The sequence below is a fragment of the Ranitomeya variabilis genome, chromosome 1 (genome assembly GCF_051348905.1).
Source record: "Ranitomeya variabilis isolate aRanVar5 chromosome 1, aRanVar5.hap1, whole genome shotgun sequence".
Lineage (NCBI taxonomy): Eukaryota > Metazoa > Chordata > Amphibia > Anura > Dendrobatidae > Ranitomeya > Ranitomeya variabilis.
Window position 1 is genome coordinate 588,656,518 of NC_135232.1, and position 25,253 is coordinate 588,681,770.

General features: G+C 43.3%; 1 pseudogene; it reads left to right on the plus strand.

Moving 5' to 3' along the window:
* Window positions 1-250: 250 nt before the first annotated feature.
* Window positions 251-20,689, plus strand: LOC143797773 (fibrinogen C domain-containing protein 1-like; annotated as a pseudogene).
* The last annotated feature ends 4,564 nt before the right edge of the window (window positions 20,690-25,253 follow it).

Consider the following 25,253-nt stretch of genomic DNA (forward strand, 5'->3'; position numbering starts at 1 on the left):
CCCCCACTGATTACTGTACCAATCACTGCACGTTTGGGTAAGTGATCTACGTGAAAGTTCACTTAGTGATTTCCTGTTCCTCCTTATATTCCCTCTCTCCTTGTTAGGGGAGAAAATGTTCCGCCAAAGCCAAACATGCGCCGAGTGTGGGGAACCAGTCCCAGATGGCCATGACAGAAACCTATGTAAACCCTGCATACAACACTTAATTGAGGAAGAAGCCCCTGACCTTACTTCCACTCTAAGGAATATGGTTAGACACGAAGTTAAAGGTTCTATTAAATCAATGTCCCAGAAAACGGATGTCAGGAGAAGCAAACATATTAGGTCCCCAATTTTGGATTTAGGGTCGGACTCGGGTGAATTGAGCTCTGATTCCTTTCCGACATCCTCTTTATCTATAGAGACCGTGTCTGGTCACTCCTGCTTGCCGCTAGACAGAGTAAACCATCTTGCTAAAGCGGTAAACAACACAATGGGGATTGAGGAGACCCAGACAGAATGCTCCATGCAGGACATTATGTTTAAAGGCCTAGATCGTAAATCCCGAAGGTCTTTTCCGGTGGTGGATAAGATAAATACATTGATTACAAAGGAGTGAAAAAAAACCCGAAAGGAAAGGTTCACTTCCACCGGCATTTAAGAGGAGATATCCATTCAAGGAGGAAGCTTCATCCTCATGGGACAAGGCGTGTAAAAGAACCTCCCTTCCGTTTGAAGATCTAGGAAATCTAAAAGATCCACTTGATAGTAAGGCTGACGTTTTCCTGAAAGGGGCTTGGGAAACATCAGCAGGATCCCTAAGACCAGCGATTGCAGCCACTTGCACAGCACGGTCACTGATGGTGTGGCTTGACCGCTTAGAGGATCAGCTCAAAAATAAGGCTCCCAGGAATGAGATCCTATCGTCCTTACCTATAATTCAGGAGGTGGCAGCTTTTCTGTCAGACGCGTCGGCTGATTCTGTTAAATTCGCCGCCAGATCTTCAGCCCTTTCTAACGCAACCTGTAGAGCAGGGGTGTCCAACTGCATTCCTTGAGGGCCTCAAACCATGCGTGTTTTCAAGATTTCCTTCTCATTGCACAAGGTGCTGGAATCATTCTGTGCAGGTGATTAAATGATCACAAGGAAATCCTGAAAACATGACCTGTTTGCAGCCCTTGAGGAATGCAGTTTGACACCCCTGCTGTAGAGCTCTATGGATTAAATGTTGGCCAGGAGATTTGCAAGCCAAATCAAAACTGTGTAGCATTCCATGTGAAGGGGCACATTTATTTAGACCGGTTCTTGATGAACTATTAGAGAAGGTGGGTGATAATAAGAAACGGTTCCCTTACCTAGGAAGACCCTCTTATAGACTGAATTATAATAAAGGATGATTTAGCTACAGAAGGTTGAATAGAGAAAGACCCAGATATAATAGTAATAGAAGGAAAGGTAGAGGATATATGTTTAATACCTCTCGGGACTATAAAAAACCTCAATGACTGCCAGAACTGAGAGGGGGTAGGCTTTCAGCCTTCTTTGCTGCCTGGTTACAAATTTCCAACAGTCCATGGATTCTCAGCGTTATTAAAACTGGCCTAAAGTTTGAGTTCCAACGGATTCCTCATGATAAATTTACTTTAACACCCATCCGTTCTTCTTCTGCAGAACAATTGGCACTAGAGTCGGAAGTTCAGGAACTTCAGAAAAAAGGGGTTCTGATTAATGTGCCCACGGTACAAAGTGGTAAAGGGTTCTACTCCCCTCTCTTTCTGGTCAAAAAACTTGACAAATCCTTTCATACCATTATTAATTTGAAAGGCTTGAATACATTTTTGCTGGACCCATCTTTTAAAATGGAATCTGGAAAGACGGCAAAAAAACTTCTCTTTAACAATTGCTTCATGGTTGTCCTAGATCTGAAAGACACCTATTATCACGTCACGATACACATAGATCACCAACAGTTCCTTAGGGTGGCGGTTTCAGTAAACGGCTCAGTACAGCACTTACAATATCGTGCACTACCCTTCGGAGTCTCGGTTGCACCCCGGGTTTTTACTAAAGTCATGGTAGAAGTTATGGCACACCTTCACGAACAGGACATATTAATAGTTCCCTACCTAGATGACTTATTGATTGTGGGACATTCAGAGTCACATTGCAAAAATCAATTGGAAAAAGTGTCATCAGTGTTGCACAAATTGGGGTGGATTATTAATTTGAAAAAATCTTGTTTACAACCTTTAAAAGTTCAGGAGTTTCTGGGTCTTACCATAGTCGGCAGGAGTGTCGTCTGCCGGATTCAAAAGTAGATAGTATCCAGCGACTAGCGACCTGAATGATTAATAATCCATCAATCTCTGTGAGAGGGGCGATGTCACTATTGGGTTCACTCACATCGTGTATTCCGGCGGTTCTCTTGGCTCAATATCATACCAGAGCACTACAGTGGGACGTTTTACAGAATTCCCGTCGCCTGAAAGCTCACCTCGACAGTAAATTTTCATTGTCCGTTGATTCTATTCAATCACTACATTGGTGGACACACGTACCAAATTTACGTAGGGGGGTTCCCTGGACAAATCATATAACTCGGATAATAACTACAGATGCTAGCCCCAGGGGATGGGGAGCACACTTGGAAAGTAGTTGGGTCCAGGGACTATGGTCTCAGTCCGATCAGAGTTTGCATCCAATCTAAAGGAGTTATTAGCAGTAGAACGCGCTTTAAGTAGTTTTCTTATACCCCTACAGGGTCGGCACGTCAGACTTTTCTCCGATAACCAAGTAACCGTAGCCTACATTAACCATCAAGGAGGTACTCAGTCTGGTTCATTAATGGAGGTCATGGATCATATTTTTCAGATGGCCGAAAATCATCTACTATCACTCACAGCTCTTTACATAAAAGGAAAGTGCAATATCTTGGCCGACTATCTAAGCCGCAACCAACTCAGACAGGGAGATTGGACACTAAACTCATCCATCTTCAACCAGATCATACAGTTGTGAGGATGTCCAGACATAGATCTGTTTGCCAACCGACAAAACAGAAAACTACATCAATTCTGCTCCCTAAATCCCAGAGACAATCCGTATGCGGTAAACACTCTTCTAATCCCATGGCACTTCAATCTCGCCTATACGTTTCCCCCTCTGAACTTAATCCCAATAGTTCTGAGGAAAATATGAGAAGACGAGACCCGAATAATCCTGATAGCCCCGTTCTGGCCCAGAAGATCATGGTTTCCTTGGCTGAGGAAGATGTCTATTTCCCAGCCATGGATTCTTCCAAAAATACCAAATCTCCTCTCCCAGGGCCCAATCCTCCATCCACAAGTGGCCAATTTACATCTAGCAGCGTGGAATTTGAAAGGCCGTTACTAAGGGGGAGGGGTTTTTAGCGGGACCAGGTAAATACATTACTTAAAAGTAGAAAAATCTCTACAACAAACATTTACATCAGGATATGGAGAAAATTCTTATCGGTTACAGGGACACGGATTGATCAGGAGCCCTGTATTAACTAAAATTTTAGAATTCTTGCAAAAAGGGTTAGATATGGGCCTAGCAACAAGTACACTTAGGGTTCAAGCATGGGCTCTAGTGGCGCTATACAATAGAAGTTTGGCCAGCAATCATTGGATACTCAGGTTCTTCAAGGCAGTTACAAGATCTAGACCAATCATTAAACAAAGAATAGTTCTATGGGACCTAAATCTTGTGCTCTCAGACTTACCGCAAGCTCCATTTCAGCCTATTGATGATGCCCCGATTAAAATCCTATCCTTGAAAACAGCTCTCTTAGTTGCGCTTACATCCGCGAGAAGGATTAGTGATATACACGCTTTGTCCATACAGCCTCCGCATATACAGTTTAGGGAAGATAGAGTTGTTATGAGACCTGATCCTCTTTATCTTCCTATATAAGGTAGCTTCAAAATTTCATAGGTTACAAGAGGTTGTTCTTCCCTCATTTTGTCCTAATCCCACTTTTCTTTTGGGTTGATTGAGAACATAGTTGTTGATCAATAATAAAAATAAGCCTCTAAAATACAACTTGCCTAATAATTCTGCACAGTGTATTACGATTTTTGGGAGACAGAATGAGTAAAAACCAGCAATTCATGAATTTCTTTGGGGGGGGGGGCATTTACACTGTGGTAAAATTTAAAAGGCAGTTTTATTCTTCGGGTCAGTACGATTACAGCGATACCTCATAATTATTTTTTTATGTTTTAGTGCTTTTATATAATAAAACCTATTTTATAGAAAAAGTAATTGTTTTTGCATCACTTTATTCTGACAGCTAAAGCTTTTTTATTTTTTCGCTGATGACGCGGTACGGCAGCTCGTTTTTTGCGGGACAAGATGACATTTTCAGAGGTATCATGTTTATTTATATCCGTCTTTTTGATCGTGTGTTATTCCACTTTTTGTTCGGTGGTATGATGATAAAGCATTGTTTTTTGCCTTGTGCTTTTTTTTATGGTGTTCACTAAAGGGGTTAACTAGTGGGACAGTTTTATAGGTTGAGTCATTTTGGACGTGGCGATACCAAATATGTGTACTTTTATTGTTTACATTTTCTTTAATTCAAATATTGATTTTATGATAGAATAAATCTTTTTTTTAATTTTTTTTTATATTTTTACAATTATATAAAAAAAATGTTTTATTTCATTCTTACTTTTACACTTTGTCCCACTATGGGACACTCATTCTTTGCAGGCTGATCGCTTCTATAGCATGCAGATGAAGCAGCATCTGCATGCTACAGAAGCTGTCAACGCTGCACTCTGTGCACACTGACCTGAGAGACTTCCTGACGTGCACTGTGTATGACAGGAAGTTTCTCAGCTCTGGTAACCCGGATGTTGTCATGACGACATCGGGTTACTATTAAAGGGATTTGGACCCCACGTCATGCTCGCGGGGTCTCCGATCCAAAGGCCGAGGGGCTGTCAGCCCTCAGCCTGCTCCCGGAATGCTGTGATCGTGTTCGATCGCAGTATTCCGGGGGGATTAAAGTGCCGAGAGTGGTCGTGACCGCTCCTGGAACTTAGTGCCGGTTGTCAGCTGTGATTATTGGCTGACACCCGGCTGCGATCAGCCGCACACCCCCGTGTGTGCGGCCAATCGCTAATGACATACTATTCCATCCATGGAAATTAAGTCCCAGGTCACATGGACGGAATAGTACATCTGAGTTCAGAGAGGGGTTAAAGAAACGCGTCTCCTGTCTTCCTCCTGCCGCACCTGAGTGAGTATGATCTCCACACTGTACATTTCTAAATAATATTTTTTATAAGTGATGTTCCTTAAACTTTCTAAATAGTCATATTGTATTTTTTTTTGTGATTTCAGGCTCAGTCTCTCAAGATAAGATAACCAAAATCCACAAATTTAGAAATGTATTTTTCAAGTGTAGAGACTGTGCAATTTTATGTTTTTTGTATATAAAATGTAATAAATTGACATCAGTTATTACATTTGTAATAATTATAGGGGATAACTCAGGAGACTCTTTGTGTGAAACAAGATAACTACAGGACAGTTTTATAAGTGGTAAAGTCTATATTATCACACGGTGATTCAAACAGGTGCAGAGAGAAACTCAAGTCCACAACACTTGGTGCAAATAATAAACGCAGCTTAGCAGTCTATAGGAAACTTCAGAGGAAAATGCAATCAAGCAGAAAGTCTATGAAGCACAGTTATTCTTGAGGATGCTTGGCACGAATAAATCCTTGTCTTAGTCCAGGCACAGATAGATATGCTTATTAGGCAGTTCAAATCATATCTTAGCTCAACCAGGGAGGTCTGGTTAATAGTCTCAGGTTATTGCAAAGCAGAAACAGCTTACATGTCCAGCAAATGCAGATGGAAGTAAACACGAACAGCAGATGAAGGAGGATTACTGGAAACTTGTGTATGCAGCAGGAACTCAGAGCTGAGTAGCAGGATAACCACACAGGTTCACAGGAGCAGGTGTATAGCCAGGGAGTAATCAGAGGTCAGGAGCTGGATGCAAGGCAGAATACTCTAGCTCAGACTGAAGGCAGGGGTGGAGCTTTATAGCAGGAAGACACAGCACACATGAGACCAAAGACGCCATCTTGGAAAAGGGCAGTAATGCACAAAAGGTAAAAAATGTTCAGAGTCCTGACATTACTCCCTCCTTAGAAGCGGCCTCAGGACGATCCTGGACCTGGTTTCTCAGGGAATCTCTGATGAAAATGAGAAATCTTCTGTTGGGCATTGATGTTTTCCACAGGTTCCCAAGAGTCTTCCTCGGTGGGATATCTGTCATGGTTCTCAATGGCAAGAGAACATAGTAAAGCATACAAAAAGGACTAGCTCTTGGAAGATGGGAACTCGAGCTGACTGTGAGCTAAACCTACTGCACAACTAACAGTGGCCGGGTAGCGTGCCTACGTTTTATCCCTAGACACCCAGCGCCAGCCGGAGAACTGACTGACCCTAGCAGAGGAAAATACAGACCTGGCTTACCTCTAGAGAAATTTTCCCCAAAAGGCAGACAGTAGCCCCCACATATATTGTCGGTGATTTCAGAGGAAATTGACATACGAAGTATGAAGATAGGTTTAGCAAATTGAGGTCCGCTTACTAGATAGTAGGAAGACAGAAAAGGGAACTTCACAGTCAGCTGAACACCCTTTCAAAACACCATCCTGAAATTACTTTAAGACTCTAATATCAACTCATGACACCAGAGTGGCAATTTCAGCTCACAAGAGCTTCCAGCCTCAGAAATAATCAATCACAGAGAACTGGAACAAAAATGCAAAACAAACTTAGGACTACAAGTCCAACTTAGCTGATAGTAGTCTAGGAGCAGGAACATGCAACAGAAAGGCTTCTGGTAACATTGTTGGCCGGCATAGAAATGACTGAGGAGCAAGGTTAAATAGAAAACTCCCACATCCTGATGGAAACAGGTGAACAGAGGAGATGAAGCACACAAGTGCAGTACCACCAGAAACCACTGGGGGAGCCCAGAAACCAAATTCACAACAGTACCCCCCCCCTCAAGGAGGGGGCACCGAACCCTCACCAGAACCACCAGGGCGATCAGGATGAGCCCTATGAAAGGCACGGACCAAATCGGAGGCATGAACATCAGAGGCTGTCACCCAAGAGTTATCCTCCTGACCGTAGCCCTTCCACTTGACCAGATACTGAAGTCTCCGTCTGGAAACACGGGAGTCCAAGATCTTCTCGACAACGTACTCCAACTCACCCTCAACCAACACCGGAGCAGGAGGCTCAACGGAAGGCACAACCGGTACCTCATACCTGCGCAACAATGACCGATGGAAGACATTATGAATAGAAAAAGATGCAGGGAGGTCCAAACGAAAGGACACAGGGTTAAGAATCTCCAATATCTTGTACGGGCCGATGAACCGAGGCTTAAACTTAGGAGAAGAAACCTTCATAGGGACAAAACGAGAAGATAACCACACCAAGTCCCCAACACAAAGACGAGGACCAACACGACGACGGCGGTTGGCAAAATGCTGAGTCTTCTCCTGGGACAACTTCAAATTGTCCACCACATGCCCCCAAATCTGATGCAACCTCTCCACCACAGCATCCACTCCAGGACAATCCGAAGACTCCACCTGACCGGAAGAGAAACGAGGATGAAACCCCGAATTACAGAAGAAAGGAGAAACCAAGGTGGCAGAACTAGCCCGATTATTGAGGGCAAACTCCGCCAAGGGCAAAAAGGCAACCCAATCATCCTGATCCGCAGACACAAAACACCTCAAATAAGTCTCCAAGGTCTGATTAGTTCGCTCGGTCTGGCCATTAGTCTGAGGGTGGAAAGCAGACGAAAAAGACAAATCAATGCCCATCCTAGCACAGAACGCTCGCCAAAATCTAGACACGAATTGGGTTCCCCTGTCAGAAACGATATTCTCCGGAATACCATGCAAGCGCACCACATTTTGAAAAAACAGAGGAACCAGCTCGGATGAAGAAGGCAATTTAGGCAAGGGAACCAAATGGACCATCTTAGAGAAACAGTCACACACCACCCAGATGACAGACATCTTCTGAGAAACAGGGAGATCAGAAATAAAATCCATGGAGATGTGAGTCCAAGGCCTCTTCGGAATAGGCAAGGATAACAACAATCCACTAGCCCGAGAACAACAAGGCTTGGCCCGAGCACAAACATCACAAGACTGCACAAAACCTCGCACATCTCGCGACAGGGAAGGCCACCAGAAGGACCTAGCCACCAAATCCCTGGTACCAAAGATTCCAGGATGACCTGCTAACGCAGAAGAATGGACCTCCGAGATGACTCTACTGGTCCAATCATCAGGAACAAACAATCTACCAGGCGGGCAACGATCAGGTCTATCCGCCTGAACCTCCTGCAAGACCCGTCGCAAATCTGGGGAAACAGCAGATAATATCACTCCATCCTTAAGGATACCTGTAGGTTCAGAATTACCAGGGGAATCAGGCTCAAAACTCCTAGAAAGGGCATCCGCCTTCACATTTTTAGAACCCGGTAGGTAAGAAACCACAAAATTAAACAGAGAGAAAAATAACGACCAGCGCGCCTGTCTAGGATTCAGGCGCCTGGCGGACTCAAGATAAATCAAATTCTTGTGGTCGGTCAATACCACCACCTGATGTCTAGCCCCCTCAAGCCAATGACGCCACTCCTCAAAAGCCCACTTCATAGCCAAGAGCTCCCAATTACCAATATCATAATTTCGCTCAGCGGGCGAAAACTTACGAGAAAAGAACGCACAAGGTCTCATCACGGAGCAGTCGGAACTTTTCTGCGACAAAACCGCCCCAGCTCCGATTTCTGAAGCGTCGACCTCAACCTGAAAAGGAAGAGTAACATCAGGCTGACGCAATACAGGGGCGGAAGAAAAGCGGCGCTTAAGCTCCCGAAAGGCCTCCACAGCAGCAGGGGACCACTCAGCAACATCAGCACCCTTCTTAGTCAAATCAGTCAACGGTTTAGCGACATCAGAAAAACCAGTTATAAATCGACGATAAAAATTAGCAAAGCCCAAAAACTTCTGAAGGCTCTTAAGAGAAGAGGGTTGCGTCCAATCACAAATAGCCTGAACCTTGACAGGGTCCATCTCAATGGAAGAGGGGGAAAAAATGTACCCCAAAAACGAAATCTTTTGAACCCCAAAAACGCACTTAGAACCCTTTACACACAAGGAATTAGAGCGCAAAACCTGAAAAACCCTCCTGACCTGTTGGACATGAGAGTCCCAGTCATCCGAAAAAAATCAAAATATCATCCAGATACACAATCAAAAATTTATCCAAATATTCACGGAAAATGTCATGCATAAAGGACTGAAAGACTGAAGGGGCATTTGAAAGACCAAAAGGCATTACTAAATACTCAAAATGGCCCTCAGGCGTATTAAATGCGGTTTTCCACTCATCCCCCTGCTTAATTCGCACTAAATTATACGCCCCACGAAGATCAATCTTAGAGAACCACTTGGCCCCCTTTATTCGAGCAAACAAATCAGTAAGCAGTGGCAAAGGATACTGATATTTAACCGTGATTTTATTCAAAAGCCGATAATCAATACACGGCCTCAAAGAGCCATCTTTTTTAGATACAAAGAAAAAACCGGCTCCTAAGGGAGATGACGAAGGACGAATATGTCCCTTTTCCAAGGACTCCTTAATATATTCCCGCATAGCAGCATGTTCAGGCACAGATAGATTAAATAAACGACCCTTTGGAAACTTACTGCCCGGAATCAGATCTATAGTACAATCGCACTCTCTGTGCGGAGGTAGTGAACCAATTTTAGGCTCCTCAAAAACGTCACGATAATCAGATAAAAATTCCGGAATCTCAGAGGGAATAGATGACGAAATGGAAACCAAAGGTACGTCCCCATGAGTCCCCTGACATCCCCAGCTTAACACAGACATTGCTTTCCAGTCGAGGACTGGGTTATGAGATTGCAGCCATGGCAATCCAAGCACCAACACATCATGTAGATTATACAACACAAGGAAGCGAATAATCTCCTGGTGATCCGGATTAATACGCATATTTACTTGTGTCCAGTATTGTGGTTTATTACTAGCCAATGGCGTGGAGTCAATACCCTTCAGAGGTATAGGAACTTCCAGAGGCTCTAAATCAAACCCACAGCGTTTGGCAAAGGACCAATCCATAAGACTCAAAGCGGCGCCAGAGTCGACATAGGCGTCCGCGGTAATAGACGATAAAGAGCAAATCAGGGTCACAGATAGAATAAACTTAGACTGTAAAGTGCCAATTGAAACAGACTTATCAACCTTCTTAGTACGTTTAGAGCATGCTGATATAACATGAGTTGAATCACCACAATAGAAGCATAACCCATTTTTTCGCCTAAAATTCTGTCGTTCGCTTCTGGACAGAATTCTATCACATTGCATAATCTCTGGCGCCTTCTCAGTAGACACCGCCAAATGGTGCACAGGTTTGCGCTCCCGCAAACGCCGATCAATCTGAATAGCCATTGTCATGGACTCATTCAGACCTGTAGGCACAGGGAACCCCACCATAACATCCTTAATGGCATCAGAGAGACCCTCTCTGAAATTCGCCGCCAGGGCGCACTCATTCCACTGAGTAAGCACAGACCACTTACGAAATTTTTGGCAGTATATTTCAGCCTCATCTTGCCCTTGAGACAGGGCCATTAAGGCTTTTTCAGCCTGAATCTCTAAATGAGGTTTCTCATAAAGCAACCCCAAAGCCAGGAAAAACGCATCCACATTGAGCAACGCAGGATCCCCTGGTGCCAAAGCAAATGCCCAGTCCTGAGGGTCGCCCCGGAGCAAGGAAATTACAATCCTGACCTGCTGTGCAGGATCTCCAGCGGAGCGAGATCTCAGAGACAAAAATAATTTACAATTATGTTTGAAATTCTGGAAGCGAGATCTATCCCCGGAGAAAAATTCAGGTAAAGGAATTCTAGGTTCAGATATAGGAGCATGAATAACAAAATCCTGTAAACTTTGAACCTTCACAGCGAGATTATCCAAACCTGTAGCTAAACTCTGAGGATCCATATTAATCAGGTGAAATCAGAACCATTCAAGGATTAGAAGGAGAGAGAGACGAAGGCTGCAGTAAGCAGAGATGCAAGTGAATCAACTAATGAGCAAACTCAGGAAAAAAAAAAAAAATTCTCTGCAGAGTTCTTTTCTCTCCTTTCTTCTGCCAATTATTTTAACCCTTGGCCGGCCAAACTGTCATGGTTCTCAATGGCAAGAGAACATAGTAAAGCATACAAAAAGGACTAGCTCTTGGAAGATGGGAACTCGAGCTGACTGTGAGCTAAACCTACCGCACAACTAACAGTGGCCGGGTAGCGTGCCTACGTTTTATCCCTAGACGCCCAGCGCCAGCCGGAGAACTGACTGACCCTAGCAGAGGAAAATACAGACCTGGCTTACCTCTAGAGAAATTTTCCCCAAAAGGCAGACAGTAGCCCCCACATATATTGTCGGTGATTTCAGAGGAAATTGACATACGAAGTATGAAGATAGGTTTAGCAAATTGAGGTCCGCTTACTAGATAGTAGGAAGACAGAAAAGGGAACTTCACAGTCAGCTGAACACCCTTTCAAAACACCATCCTGAAATTACTTTAAGACTCTAATATCAACTCATGACACCAGAGTGGCAATTTCAGCTCACAAGAGCTTCCAGCCTCAGAAATAATCAATCACAGAGAACTGGAACAAAAATGCAAAACAAACTTAGGACTACAAGTCCAACTTAGCTGATAGTAGTCTAGGAGCAGGAACATGCAACAGAAAGGCTTCTGGTAACATTGTTGGCCGGCATAGAAATGACTGAGGAGCAAGGTTAAATAGAAAACTCCCACATCCTGATGGAAACAGGTGAACAGAGGAGATGAAGCACACAAGTGCAGTACCACCAGAAACCACCGGGGGAGCCCAGAAACCAAATTCACAACAGATATCCCTGCCATCTTATCAGATATTGGAGCCGATTCCTGCGAATCCTGGTATCAGTAATTTCCTCCACCACGAATTGTTCTTGCCCATCAATCACCACAGGCTGCGGATGTGGCACAACACATCCCTGGAAGGTATTAGGAGATACAGGCTTTAGTAAAGATACATGAAAAACTGGGTGTACCTTCATTGTCCTAGGCAGCTTCAGCCGGCAGGCCACAGAGCTCACAATACCGTTGATCTTGAAAGGGCCAATGAATTTCTGTCCAAGTTTTTGTGAAGGAACGTTTAACTTCAGATTCTTAGTTGCTAACCACACGGAATCTCCTACCTTGAACATGGGTGCAGGTTTACGGAATATATCAGCCGATCTCTTATAACGTTCTTGAGCTGTGGTCAGGGATTCCTTCAGAACCTCCAGATTCTGTCTCATCGCAGTCAGCCTTTCCTCCACTGCCGGAACCGGAGAATTAATTGGAGACATAGGTAAAATACACGAATGATAACCCAGATTGGCAAAGAAAGGTGTAAATTTAGTGGAGGCGCTCTGAGAATTATTATATGAAAATTCGGCTAACGGCAACAACTCCAACCAATCATCCTGGAGATGGCTGACATAACATCTTAGATATTGTTCCAGCGTCTGGTTGGTACACTCAGTCTGACCATTTGTCTGGGGATGGTAAGCGGAAGAGAGACAGACATGAATATTGAGTGCAGAGCAAAACCCCTTCCAGAATCTTGAAGTGAACTGTACTCCACAGTCAGAGATGATCTCATCCGGAACCCCGTGCAACCGAAAGACATTCTGTATAACCAAGTTCACTGTATCTTTAGCTGAGGGGAGGCCGGTGCACGGAACAAAATGAGCAGCTTTAGTCAGGCGATCAACTACCACCATGATTGTATTCATGCCCCCCGATGTAGGCAGCTCCACAATAAAGTCCATTGATATAGACCCCCAAGGGCGGGACGGAACAGGTAATGGTTGTAGAAGGCCCGTAGGTGCCACATGAGGAGTCTTGTAGCGGGCACATACCTCGCAAGAGAGAACATAGTCCTTGGTATCCTTCAGGCAAGTTGGCCACCAGAAGAATTGGCTCAGGAACTCTTGTGTCTTCTGTACCCACCTGTGACCAGCCAACTTGGAGTCATGTACCAACTTGAGGATCTGCAGATGGACTACCTCCGGGAAGTAGATACGTTGATCTCTGAACCACATGCCACCCTTAAAGACAAGATTAATATCCACAGGTGGGTTGGCCAGAAATACATCACCTTCATAGGCCTCCCTGCACTCCTTCCACAAGTCCTGATCGTGGATAACTCCGATGAAATTGGCATCAGATAGAATGGTCTTGGACGGAGTTCCAGGTATGGAATCCGCAGCATGGATTCGGGATAAAGCATCAGCTTTCCCATTATGAGAACCTGGGCGGTACGAGATAGCAAAGTTAAATTGATTTAAAAATAAGTTCCAATGAGCCTGATGAGGAGAAAGACATCTAGCGGATCTAAGGAACTCTAGATTGCGATGGTCAGTTAGCACTATGATCTGTTGTGCAGCTCCTTGCAGATGATGCCTCCATTCTTTGAAAGCCGCAATAATAGCCAGCAATTCCTTGTCTCCCACGTCATAATTCTTCTCTGCTGAGGTTAGTCTATGGGAAAAGAAAGCACAAGGATGTAGCAGGCCCTTCTCTCCAGTTCTTTGGGAGAGAATAGCCCCCAAAGCATTATCAGAAGCATCCACCTCAACAATGAAAGGAAGTGTTGGATCTGGGTGTATCAACAGCAGTGCTGATGTGAAACAGATCTTAAGCCGATCAAAAGCTTCTTGAGCCTGTGATGACCACTTAATGGGCTTTTCCTTCTTTGTCAAGGAAGTAATGGGACGGCCAATATCAGAAAAATTTTGAATGAAGCGTCTGTAGAAATTTGCAAAACCAATAAAACGTTGGACCTCCTTAACGTTCTTGGGTACCGGCCAGTCAAGGATAGCCTGAATCTTACCAGATTCCATGTTCAGCCCCTGGGGAGAGATGATATAACCTAAGCACTGTATCTCAGAACGATGGAACTCGCATTTCTCTGGCTTAATATACAGATGGTTCTCTTTCAGACGTCTTAAAACAGTTTTGACATGTTCTTCATGTTCCTGCAGAGAGTCAGAAAAGATTAGTATATCGTCCAAATAGATCACTACAAACTGGTCCAACAAGTCTCTGAAAATGTCATTAGCAAGGTGTTGAAATGTTGCAGGGGCGTTACAAAGCCCGAAGGGCATCACAAGAGATTCAAAGTGTCCATACCGGCATCTGAATGCTGTCTTCCACTCATCCCCTGGACGAATACGCACCAAATTATAAGCCCCACGAAGATCCAGTTTAGAGAACACCTTAGCATGGCGAACTCTTTCCAGTAATTCGGGAATCAGAGGCAAAGGGTAACGGTTTCGTACGGTTACCTTTTTGAGTTCTCGATAGTCAACACAGGGTCTCAAGGTCCCATCCTTCTTCTTTACAAAAAAGATAGGCGCCCCTGCTGGTGTGGAAGAAGGACGTATGAAGCCCTTGGCCAGATTTTCCTCAATATACTCTTTTAAAGCTTGAAGCTCAGGTGCCGCCAAAGGGTATACATTACCAAAAGTAATGGCTGCCCCGGGAAGCAGCTCAATGGGACAGTCATAATGCCTGTGTGGAGGAAGCTGATCTGCATTCTTCTTGTCACAGATGTCAGAGAACTCTTTATAAGCTGGAGGTAAAGAAAATACCTGTACATGTGGTTCCGTAGCCGTGGACTCAGGGACAGCTTCTGTTAACGCTGAGTTGCTCCTTCTTGGGAAGATAATCTCCTTGGTCTCCCAGTTGATAATTGGGTTCTGAGAACGCAACCAAGGAATGCCTAAAATCACAGGAAAATGAGAAGAAATTAGCAAGAAAGAAAGTTGCTCCTGATGATTAGGCTCCAACAAAATTTCCAGGGGTAAGGTCTCCTGATCCACAGGCCCAGAGATTAAAGGTGACCCATCCACTGTTTCCATGGTAATTGGAGAGGCTCTTTGCTGAATTTTAATACCATGTTCCTTGGCAAATGCGATATCCATGAAATTGCCACCTGCACCAGAGTCAATCATAGCTGAACTGGAAATCCACTGTCCTGAATACAGGATCTTAATAGGGAGAGAACAGTGAGAGTTCTTTTCCTTCAGCTCCTTGGGGGGTGAAGTCACAGAAGGTGAATGGAATACAGCATTTAAAGGCAGGCTACATTCAGAGATGTCAGGTTCATCATCACAGTTGTCATACTCCCCTATTGCTGCTAGCACCTTGTTAGGCCGTCTAGGACACTTAGGACAATTGATCAAGAAGTGGTCAGACTGGCCGCAGTAGAAACATAGACTTTCACGAAGGCGATGCTCCCGGCGCTCATTGATCTCGCGCCTCTGAACGGAATCAATTTGCATGGGCACCTGCTCCACCTCCCGAGAGGTTTTACCTGCAGGCTCTTTGGAAAGAAGGGAAAAGTTAGAAACACGGTTATGTGCAGCAAATTTCTCCTGCCCTACGCTCAGTAAGGCGAATGTCTATGCGCACACAATGCTGTATAAATGTCTCTAGCACTTGTGGTGACTCAGAGCGGGCTAGTTCATCTTTTACAATACTAGACAGACCCCTTTTAAAAATAGGCAATTGTGCATAACTGTCCCAATTGGTATCTACCGCCAATCTCCTGAATTCAGTGGCATACTCAATAACAGAACGTTTAGCCTGGCGTAAAGACAACAAAGCAGATTCAGCGGTTGCACGGCGATTAGGGTCATCAAACATTAATGCCATAGTGGCCAAGAAATCATCCAAGTCATTTAACCGTGGGTCACGAGACTCAATCATCGGATTCGCCCAGGCGAGCGCTCTTGAGGTCAGTAGCATTTTTACACACAATACTTTGGATCTATCAGTAGGAAAACGGTCAGCGTGCGCATCTAAATATAGCATACATTGATTCACAAAGCCACGAAGTTTGTCGTGATCACCATTAAATCTGAATGGGGGCAACTTAGGTGGGCCAGCTGGTAGCGGTTGCCCAGAGGGTAAAGTCACTTGTGCAGCTATTTGCGTGCTTATGTCCTGAAAAGCCCATCCATACTGGGACTCTATGCCAGCAAGTTTGTTTTCCTGGGCTGCCATGCGGTTGCTCAAGTCCTGCAAAGTTTGTCCAAACACTTGTTGATTGTGTTCAAAGCTTCCAAACTTCTTTTGCAGACCTTCCACATCTTTCTGCAGTGATCTAATTATGGAAAACACCTGCTCTAATTTGCTTTCTGCAGTCATTGTTCCAGCAGTCTCCTTTTTCTTTTTTTTTTAGGCTAGAGTATCCTGTAATAAATATAGGGGATAACTCAGGAGACTCTTTGCGTGGAACAAGACAACTACTGGACACAGTTTTATAAGTGGTAAAGTCTATATTATCACACTGTGATTCAAACAGGTGCAGAGAGAAACTCAAGTCCACAACACTTGGTGCAAATAATAAACGCAGCTTAGCAGTCTATAGGAAACTTGAGAGGAAAATGCAATCAAGCAGAAAGTCTATGAAGCACAATTATTCTTGAGGATACTTGACCCGAATAAGTCCTTGTCTTAGTCCAGGCACAGATAGATATGCTTATTAGGCAGTTCAAATCATATCTTAGCTCAACCAGGGAGGCCTGGTTAATAGTCTCAGGTTATTGCAAAGCAGAAACAGTTTACATGTCTAGCAAATGCAGATGGAAGTAAACACGAACAGCAGATGAAGGAGGATTACTGGAAACTTGTGTATGCAGCAGGAACTCAGAGCTGAGTAGCAGGATAACCACACAGGTTCACAGGAGCAGGTGTATAGCCAGGGAGTAATCAGAGGTCAGGAGCTGGATGCAAGGCAGAATACTCTAGCACAGACTGAAGGCTGGGGTGGAGTTTTATAGCAGGAAGACACAGTGCACATGAGACCAAGGACGCCATCTTGGAAATGGGCAGTAATGCACAAAAGGTAAAAAATGTTCAGAGTCCTTACAATATTTTTATAAGTTGATAATTTGTCTTTTTTTTTTACCACATCATATTTAATCTCTCACTTCTGATAGGATACAACTGCTCAAATATGTGGGAAAGAAATACTACGGAGAAATGCTAAATTTGGTTTTCAGGTGAGACAGTAAAAGTAATGCTGGTTGTATCTTTAAGGTTAACATTTTACGGACTTTTACCCTCAAAATGTCAGCGTCTGTATCCAATGCTATTTTTCTATTCATTATTATTTTATTTTTTTTAAAATAAATAATGTCTTTAAAGGGAGAGCCCAAAATGCATTTTTTTTCCTTTTAAAATCTATTACTTAGACACTTGGGAACAGACCTTTGAATACTGTCTCCATTGCTAAGAGCAAAGGTGTCTAAAATTCCTATTTTGGTCTGGACCACAGGAGTGGATTACATAGGCCCTTAACATAGAGATGACATAGAGCATTTTTAAGAGCATCGGTCAACATGTCAAAAGTAGCCTGCTAATGTTCTTCTGCTCTTATTTTAATCCCTCTGCCCCATTAGTATTCTATTTTTTATGTTTGATCCAACACATGGTTCTAGAGATAAGGGTAATTTTCTTTAGTGCTAATTTGTATGGTCTTTACCAAGGGGACATGAATCCTCTGGGGTGTGTATTTATGCATCTTTGCCCCTTGGTAAAGACCATAAAAATTACCACTAAATAAAAAGGACCATATCTCTGAATATTTTTGGCAGATTTTTAAAACAAGAAAAAGTTGAGTACTCAGGAGAATTATTGGAAAAAAATAGGAGGAAAGTATGGCCCCTTTTGACCTGGTGACAAATCTTTAAGAAAGCTTCTTGTACTCATTCAGCATAATGGCCTGGTTTTCTGTAGAGTGGAGTGCATGCTCCTCCGGCTCTTCAGCTAAGAACAGGTTTGGGACACAGATTTGGAAAGTTTCCATCCTAGAGTAAAGGTACCTTCACACGAAATGACTTTGTAACGATATCGCTAGCGATCCATGACGTTGCAGCGTCCTCGCTAGCGATATCGTTTAGTTTGACACGCAGCAGCGATCAGGATCCTGCTGTGATGTCGCTGGTAACTGAATAAAGTCCAGAACTTTATTTGGTCGTCCGATCGCCGTGTATCGTTGTGTTTGAAAGCAAAAGCAACGATACCAGCGATGTTTTACACTGGTAACCAGGGTAAACATCGGGTTACTAAGCGCAGGGCCGCGCTTAGTAACCCGATGTTTACCCTGGTTACCAGCGTAAAAGTAAAAAAAACAAACAGTACATACTCACCTGCGCGTCCCCCAGCGTCTGCTTCCTGACACTTACTGAGCGCCGGCCCTAAAGTGAAAGTGAAAGCACAGCGGTGACGTCACCGCTCTGCTGTTAGGGCCGGAGCTCAGTCAGTGTCAGGAAGCGGACGCCGGGGGATGCGCAGGTGAGCATGTACTGTTTGTTTTTTTTACTTTTACACTGGTAACCAGGGTAAACATCGGGTTACTAAGCGCGGCCCTGCGCTTAGCAACCCGATGTTTACCCTGGTTACCCGGGGACCTCGGCATCGTTGGTCGCTGGAGAGCGGTCTGTGTGACAGCTCCCCAGCGATCAAACAGCGACGCTGCAGCGATCGGCATCGTTGTCGCTATCGCTGCAGCGTCGCTTCGTGTGAAGGTACCTTTAGACCCCACTTTGGAGTATGGTAAAATGGTGGTTGTCAGTGGATCCCAAACTAAAGGCCCCGTCACACACAGCGACGCTGCAGCGATACAGACAACGATGCTGATCGCTGCAGCGTCGCTGTTTTGTCGCTGTATGGTCCCTGGGGAGCTGTCACACAGACAGCTCTCTCCAGCGACCAACGATCAGGGGAACGACTTCGGCATCGTTGAAACTGTCTTCAACGATGCCGAAGTCCCCCTGCAGCACCCGGGTAACCAGGGTAAACATCGGGTTACTAAGCGCAGGGCCGCGCTTAGTTACCCGATGTTTACCCTGGTTACCAAAAAAAACAAACAGTACATACTCACCATCTGATGTCCGTCAGGTCCCTTGCCGTCTGCTTCCTGCTCTGACTGAGTGCCGCCGTACAGTGAGAGCAGAGCGCAGCAGTGACGTCACCGCTGTGCTGTACTTTCACTTTCACTTTGCGGCGCTCAGTCAGTGTGGGAAGCAGACGGCAAGGGACCTGACGGACATCAGATGGTGAGTATGTACTGTTTGTTTTTTTTTACATTTACGCTGGTAACCAGGGTAAACATCGGGTTACTAAGCGCGGCCCTGCGCTTAGTAACCCGATGTTTACCCTGGTTACCAGTGAAGACATCGCTGGATCGGTGTCACACACACCGATTCAGCGATGTCAGCGGGACCTCAACGATCAAAAAACGGCCCAGGCCGTTCCGACACGACCAGCGATCTCGCAGCAGGGGCCTGATCGCTGGTACGTGTCACACATAGCGAGATCGCTACTGAGGTCGCTGTTGCGTCACAAAACTTGTGACTCAGCAGCCATCTCGCTAGCGATCTCGCTATGTGAGACGGGGCCTTAAGACATTTCTAGCAAACGTACAATGTTCTATTTCTAAAGTTAAGGTAAGAAGAATTTGAAAAGTCATTTTTGATTCATCATTCAAATATTTACAGTTATGATCTTTATTCTCCGCACTTACAGTAGGTTTACTGTGAGATGTCAGGAAATGGTGGCTGGACTCTTATCCAAAACCACAATGGAGAAGATCATTTAGACTTTTATGCAACATGAATAGAGTATGAAAACGGATTCAGAAGACTTAAAGGTAAATTGGACATCGGAATGGAGGAAAACTATATGGGAACACTTAAAGGGTTTTCATGTAGAGACAGAAGTGTAAATTTTGTATTAAGGATTATTTATAGGCATAAAATAAACTCTTTTTTTTTACACGTGAGAAAAGTTGATAATTTACTAGAAACACCCCTTTAGTGGAGATTTTCCGTTCTCCCTTTTCACTGTTGCCAATTGCATCATTATTTTTGCAATTTCTTTCCTCTATATAATTGACTTTGTTCTTCTTAAAGGTGAACATTGGCTTGGATTCAAGAACATTTATGCTATGACCCACCAGACAGACAGACCCTGTAAACTGCACATCAGCCTGGGGGACTTTGATGGGAATAAATCCTATGCAGAATACAGATCCTTTAGCATAGGAGAGGCTAACAAATTCTACAAATTGTCGGCAGCAAATTATTCTGGTACAGCAGGTGAGCAGATTCAGAAAAAAATCCATCAAAATTGTCAAAATCATTAAAAAAAATTGTCGAAGAAAGAGGTAGAACATTTTCTATATTTTAAATTCTATGAGATGCTTTTCTTGGAATTCCAAACATTCCCGTAAGCAACCAGCATGGTAGCTATTTCAGCATTTGGGATAATAACCACGACAAGTGTCACCAAGGATGTGGTACTTCTGACATAGCTGCAGTGACCAATACGATGCGGGCAAGTGGTTTAACGCCTGCAGATTGGCAAATCTGAATGGAGTTTGGCACACAGCACCGAATCATCATCACTGAAGCACTTCTGTGTCGTGGCCATCTTGGAGATTTGCAGAGTCCTTGAAATCCAGTAAAATGTTTCTTATTCAGAGCTATTAGAGGAGTTCTAATAATTTAGCTGAATATAATAATTTACTTACTTCCTGAAATGTCCTCCAAAGCTTCCTAAAAATGTGGTTGTCTGGGCATTTGACTGACCTGAGTGATCAAGGCATTAGGTGAAAAAAAATTGATTGATTGTTTTTTATCAATTCCGTACAATATAGTAAGTAAACATTTTGGTGTAGCACTCATTGGAAAATCTGATCATACAAAGCTTACATTGGTAGAAACACTACAAGTTAGATAAGAACATGCTGAACATGCAGTAGTCTATGAGTGACCTTTAGTAGAATGCGGATACGCAAGTGGAAGATTTGAAAAATTTCTTTAGATCATTGGCTGTGGAAAAATTGGCGTTTAGGGAACAATATTATTTTTCATGGTGGTTTGAATAACAAACATCCATGTAAAATAATAGTCAAACATCAATGCAATAACCAAGTTCAATACAAGCAGAAGTTTGGCCAGGGGGGCAGCATCAAATCCGGAATAAAAATGTAGTCCATCGACAAGACATGATAAGATAGTGGAGCAGAAGTTGCTACTTTGAGTGATGCTGTCTGCTGACTCTAAAATATCAGGTGACTAAAAGGGGACTTTTGCTATGAGGACACATGACTTCCATGTATGACCCTGCTATGAAGAGTAAGCATTCTATTCAATCCATTCCCTTCTGTATATCTCTGCTCAGTTAACAGATGTGTGCTCTTTTTTTCTTGTCCTACACAATGTTTGAAGATCTATTGTGCGATTAGTGGGGTATTTAGATCTGGACTTCCAACAATCTGCATGAAATCAAATATAAATACACAAGCAGGCTACTCAGACTACTCCCTGTGTCCTTGGCCTTATGCCTTCTTGCACTTATTGTAACTTGTGACTTCATGACATTGCGGCATGATGTAATGAGGTGCGCAGCTCAGCAAATAGAAGTGCACAGCTTCTATTTTAGTTGGAACACAGAGTGGGGTGCAGAATAAATAGGAAGCATAGGCTCTAGTCTGTGTCTCCTCCGATAGGAGCTTTGTTCTCCTGTTTGATGAGCTTCACACTTCTTGGGTGTGTTGTGCACAATTGGGGTGTGGTGTTCTCGGGACTCAGATGCCAATAAATCTGCAGGTACATAGTTACATAGTTATTAAGGTTGAAGGAAGACTGTAAGTCCATCTAGTTCAACCCATAGCCTAACCTAACATGCCCTAACATGTTGATCCAGGGGAAGGCAAAAAAACCCCATGTGGCAAAGGGTAACTCCACCATGGGGAAAAAAATTCCTTCCCGACTCCACATACGGCAATCAGACTAGTTCCCTGGATCAACGCCTTATCAAGGAATCTAGTGTATATACCCTGTAACATTATACTTTTCCAGAAAGGTATCCAGTCCCCTCTTAAATTTAATTAATGAATCACTCATTACAACATCATACGGCAGAGAGTTCCATAGTCTCACTGCTCTTACAGTAAAGAATCCACGTCTGTTATTATGCTTAAACCTTCTTTCCTCCAGACGTAGAGGATGCCCCCTTGTCCCTGTCTCAGGTCTATGATTAAAAAGATCATCAGAAAGGTCTTTGTACTGTCCCCTCATATATTTATACATTAACATAAGATCACCCCTTAGTCTTCGTTTTTCCAAACTAAACAGCCCCAAGTGTAATAACCTATCTTGGTATTGCAGACCCCTCAGTCCTCTAATAACCTTGGTCGCTCTTCTCTGCACCCGCTCCAGTTCAGCTATGTCTTTCTTATACACCGGAGACCAGAACTGTGCACAGTATTCTAAGTGTGGTCGAACTAGTGACTTGTATAGAGGTAAAATTATGTTCTCCTCATGAGCATCTATGCCTCTTTTAATACATCCCATTATTTTATTTGCCTTTGTAGCAGCTGCCTGACACTGGCCACTGAATATGAGTTTGTCATCCACCCATACACCCAGGTCTTTTTCATTGACGGTTTTGCCCAGAGTTTTAGAATTAAGCACATAGTTATACATCTTATTACTTCTACCCAAGTGCATGACCTTACATTTATCCCCATTAAAGCTCATTTGCCATTTATCAGCCCAAGCTTCTAGTTTACATAAATCATCCTGTAATATAAAATTGTCCTCCCCTGTATTGATTACCCTGCAGAGTTTAGTGTCATCTGCAAATATTGAAATTCTACTCTGAATGCCCCCTACAAGGTCATTAATAAATATGTTAAAAAGAAGAGGGCCCAATACTGACCCCTGTGGTACCCCACTGCTAACCGTGACCCAGTCCGAGTGTGCTCCATTAATAACCACCCTTTGTTTCCTATCCCTGAGCCAGCTCTCAACCCACTTACACATATTTTCCCCTATCCCCATTACTCTCATTTTATGTAACAACCTTTTGTGTGGCACCGTATCAAAAGCTTTGGAAAAGTCCATATATACTACGTCCACTGGGTTCCCTTGGTCCAGTCCGGAACTTACCTCTTCATAGAAGCTGATCAAATTAGTCTGACATGAACGGTCCCTAGTAAACCCGTGCTGATACTGGGTCATGAGGTTATTCCTCTTCAGATACTCCAGCATAGCATCCCTTAGAATGCCCTCCAGGATTTTACCCACAGTAGAGGTTAAGCTTACTGGCCTATAATTACCGGGTTCAGTTTTTGTCCCCTTTTTGAATATTGGCACCACATTTGCTATACGCCAGTCCTGTGGTACAGACCCTGTTATTATGGAGTCTTTAAAGATTAAAAATAATGGTCTATCAATGACTGTACTTAGTTCCTGCAGTACTCGGGGGTGTATCCCATCCGGGCCCGGAGATTTGTCAATTTTAGTTATTTTTAGACGCCGCTGTACTTCCTGCTGGGTTAAGCAGGTGACATTTAATGGGGAATTATTATCACTAGTCATATTGGCTGCCATGGGATTTTCTTTTGTAAATACTGATGAAAAAAAGTCATTTAGCATATTGGCCTTTTCCTCATCCTCATCCACCATTTCACCCAGACCATTTTTAAGGGGGCCAACACTGTCATTTTTTAGTTTCTTACTATTTATATAGTTAAAGAATATTTTGGGATTATTTTTACTCTCTCTGGCAATGAGTCTCTCTGTCTCAATCTTTGCTGCCTTGATTTGCTTTTTACAGAATGTATTTAATTTTCTGTATTTATTTAATGCCTCCTCACTACCTACTTCCTTTAATTCTCTAAATGCTTTCTTTTTGTCCCTTATTGCGCCCCTTACAGCTCTATTTAGCCATATTGGTTTCCTCCTATTTCTAGTATGTTTATTCCCATACGGTATATACTGTGCACAGGTCCTATCCAGGATGCTAATAAATGTCTCCCATTTTCTTTGTGTATTTTTGTGTCTCAGGATATCGTCCCAGTTAATTGCACCAAGATCCTCTCTCATCCGTTGGATAGGTAGTTGAAATGCCTACTAGATATGAAAAATTGTTAGAAAGTATGGTTATTTATTGTCATTTTATTCTGTAAATGTTCTTATATTATTATATTTCCTTTTTACTTTTAATGTGCCTGACGTGATGTAATAAATCGAGCCACAGTTCATTATGGCAATGTGTGTCTTTGTGCATGTGTGAAAGCTGTGGGACTTGGTAATGGCTGATAAAATACCTCATGCTAAATTAACAAATTTCTCAAGTAAGATTTTATAGTTAAAAGGAAAAGGAACATGTGCACTCTTTCACAAAGTCGCTTTTCCGGTCTGCATTTTGTATTGTACTGGTTTTAGTTTTTTATCACTTTGAGATAGTTTGTGTTGTTGCTTTATGTGATGCCAGAACTGATGACATGAGCTAGACAAGACGGCACATTACAATGTACAACAAAAACTTTCCAATTTTTTTGATTGGGTATCAGGACAAAGATCTCATGCCAGTAAAGATTCTCCAGGTAACAGGAAGGTGACAATGTGAACTGTTCCACAGAGTTGTTTATCCAGTCTCCATTGTACATTGAATTAGTTTTATCTCTTTACTTTTATATTCCTTTTATTTTTTGCTTTTTGTGATGCCAGACACAAGACTAGATGAGACAGGAAGTCATGATGAGCAAGAGAAACTATCCAATTGTTTTGTTGTTGGGGTAGTTTCAAGCAAAAGACATTGAAGAAAATGAATTCTGGAAAAATAGTGACATAACCTTAATTAAAATTCCCATGCAAATGTAACAGGAAGAGCAGTGCCAGAGCCCTGCAAAATGAACTTCATTAGGCCACTAACATCCATGTGTCTGCTTAAACTGTCAGAAACACTTAATGAGGGTGGTACGAGGGCCCGACATCTACAAGTGCGTGTTGTGCTTCTAGCCCAACATTGTGAAAAGCGATTGGTATTTGCCAGTGAACATCAAGATTGGCAGATTCGACATTGATGCCCAGTGCTCTTCACAGATGAAAGCAAGTTCACACTGAACACATGTGACAGATGTGACAGAGTCTGGAGACACCGTGGAGAATGTTCTTCTGCCTGCAACATCCTCCAGCAAGATGGATTTGGCAGTGAATCAGTAGTGGTGTGGGGAAGCATTTCTTTGGAGGGCCGCACAGC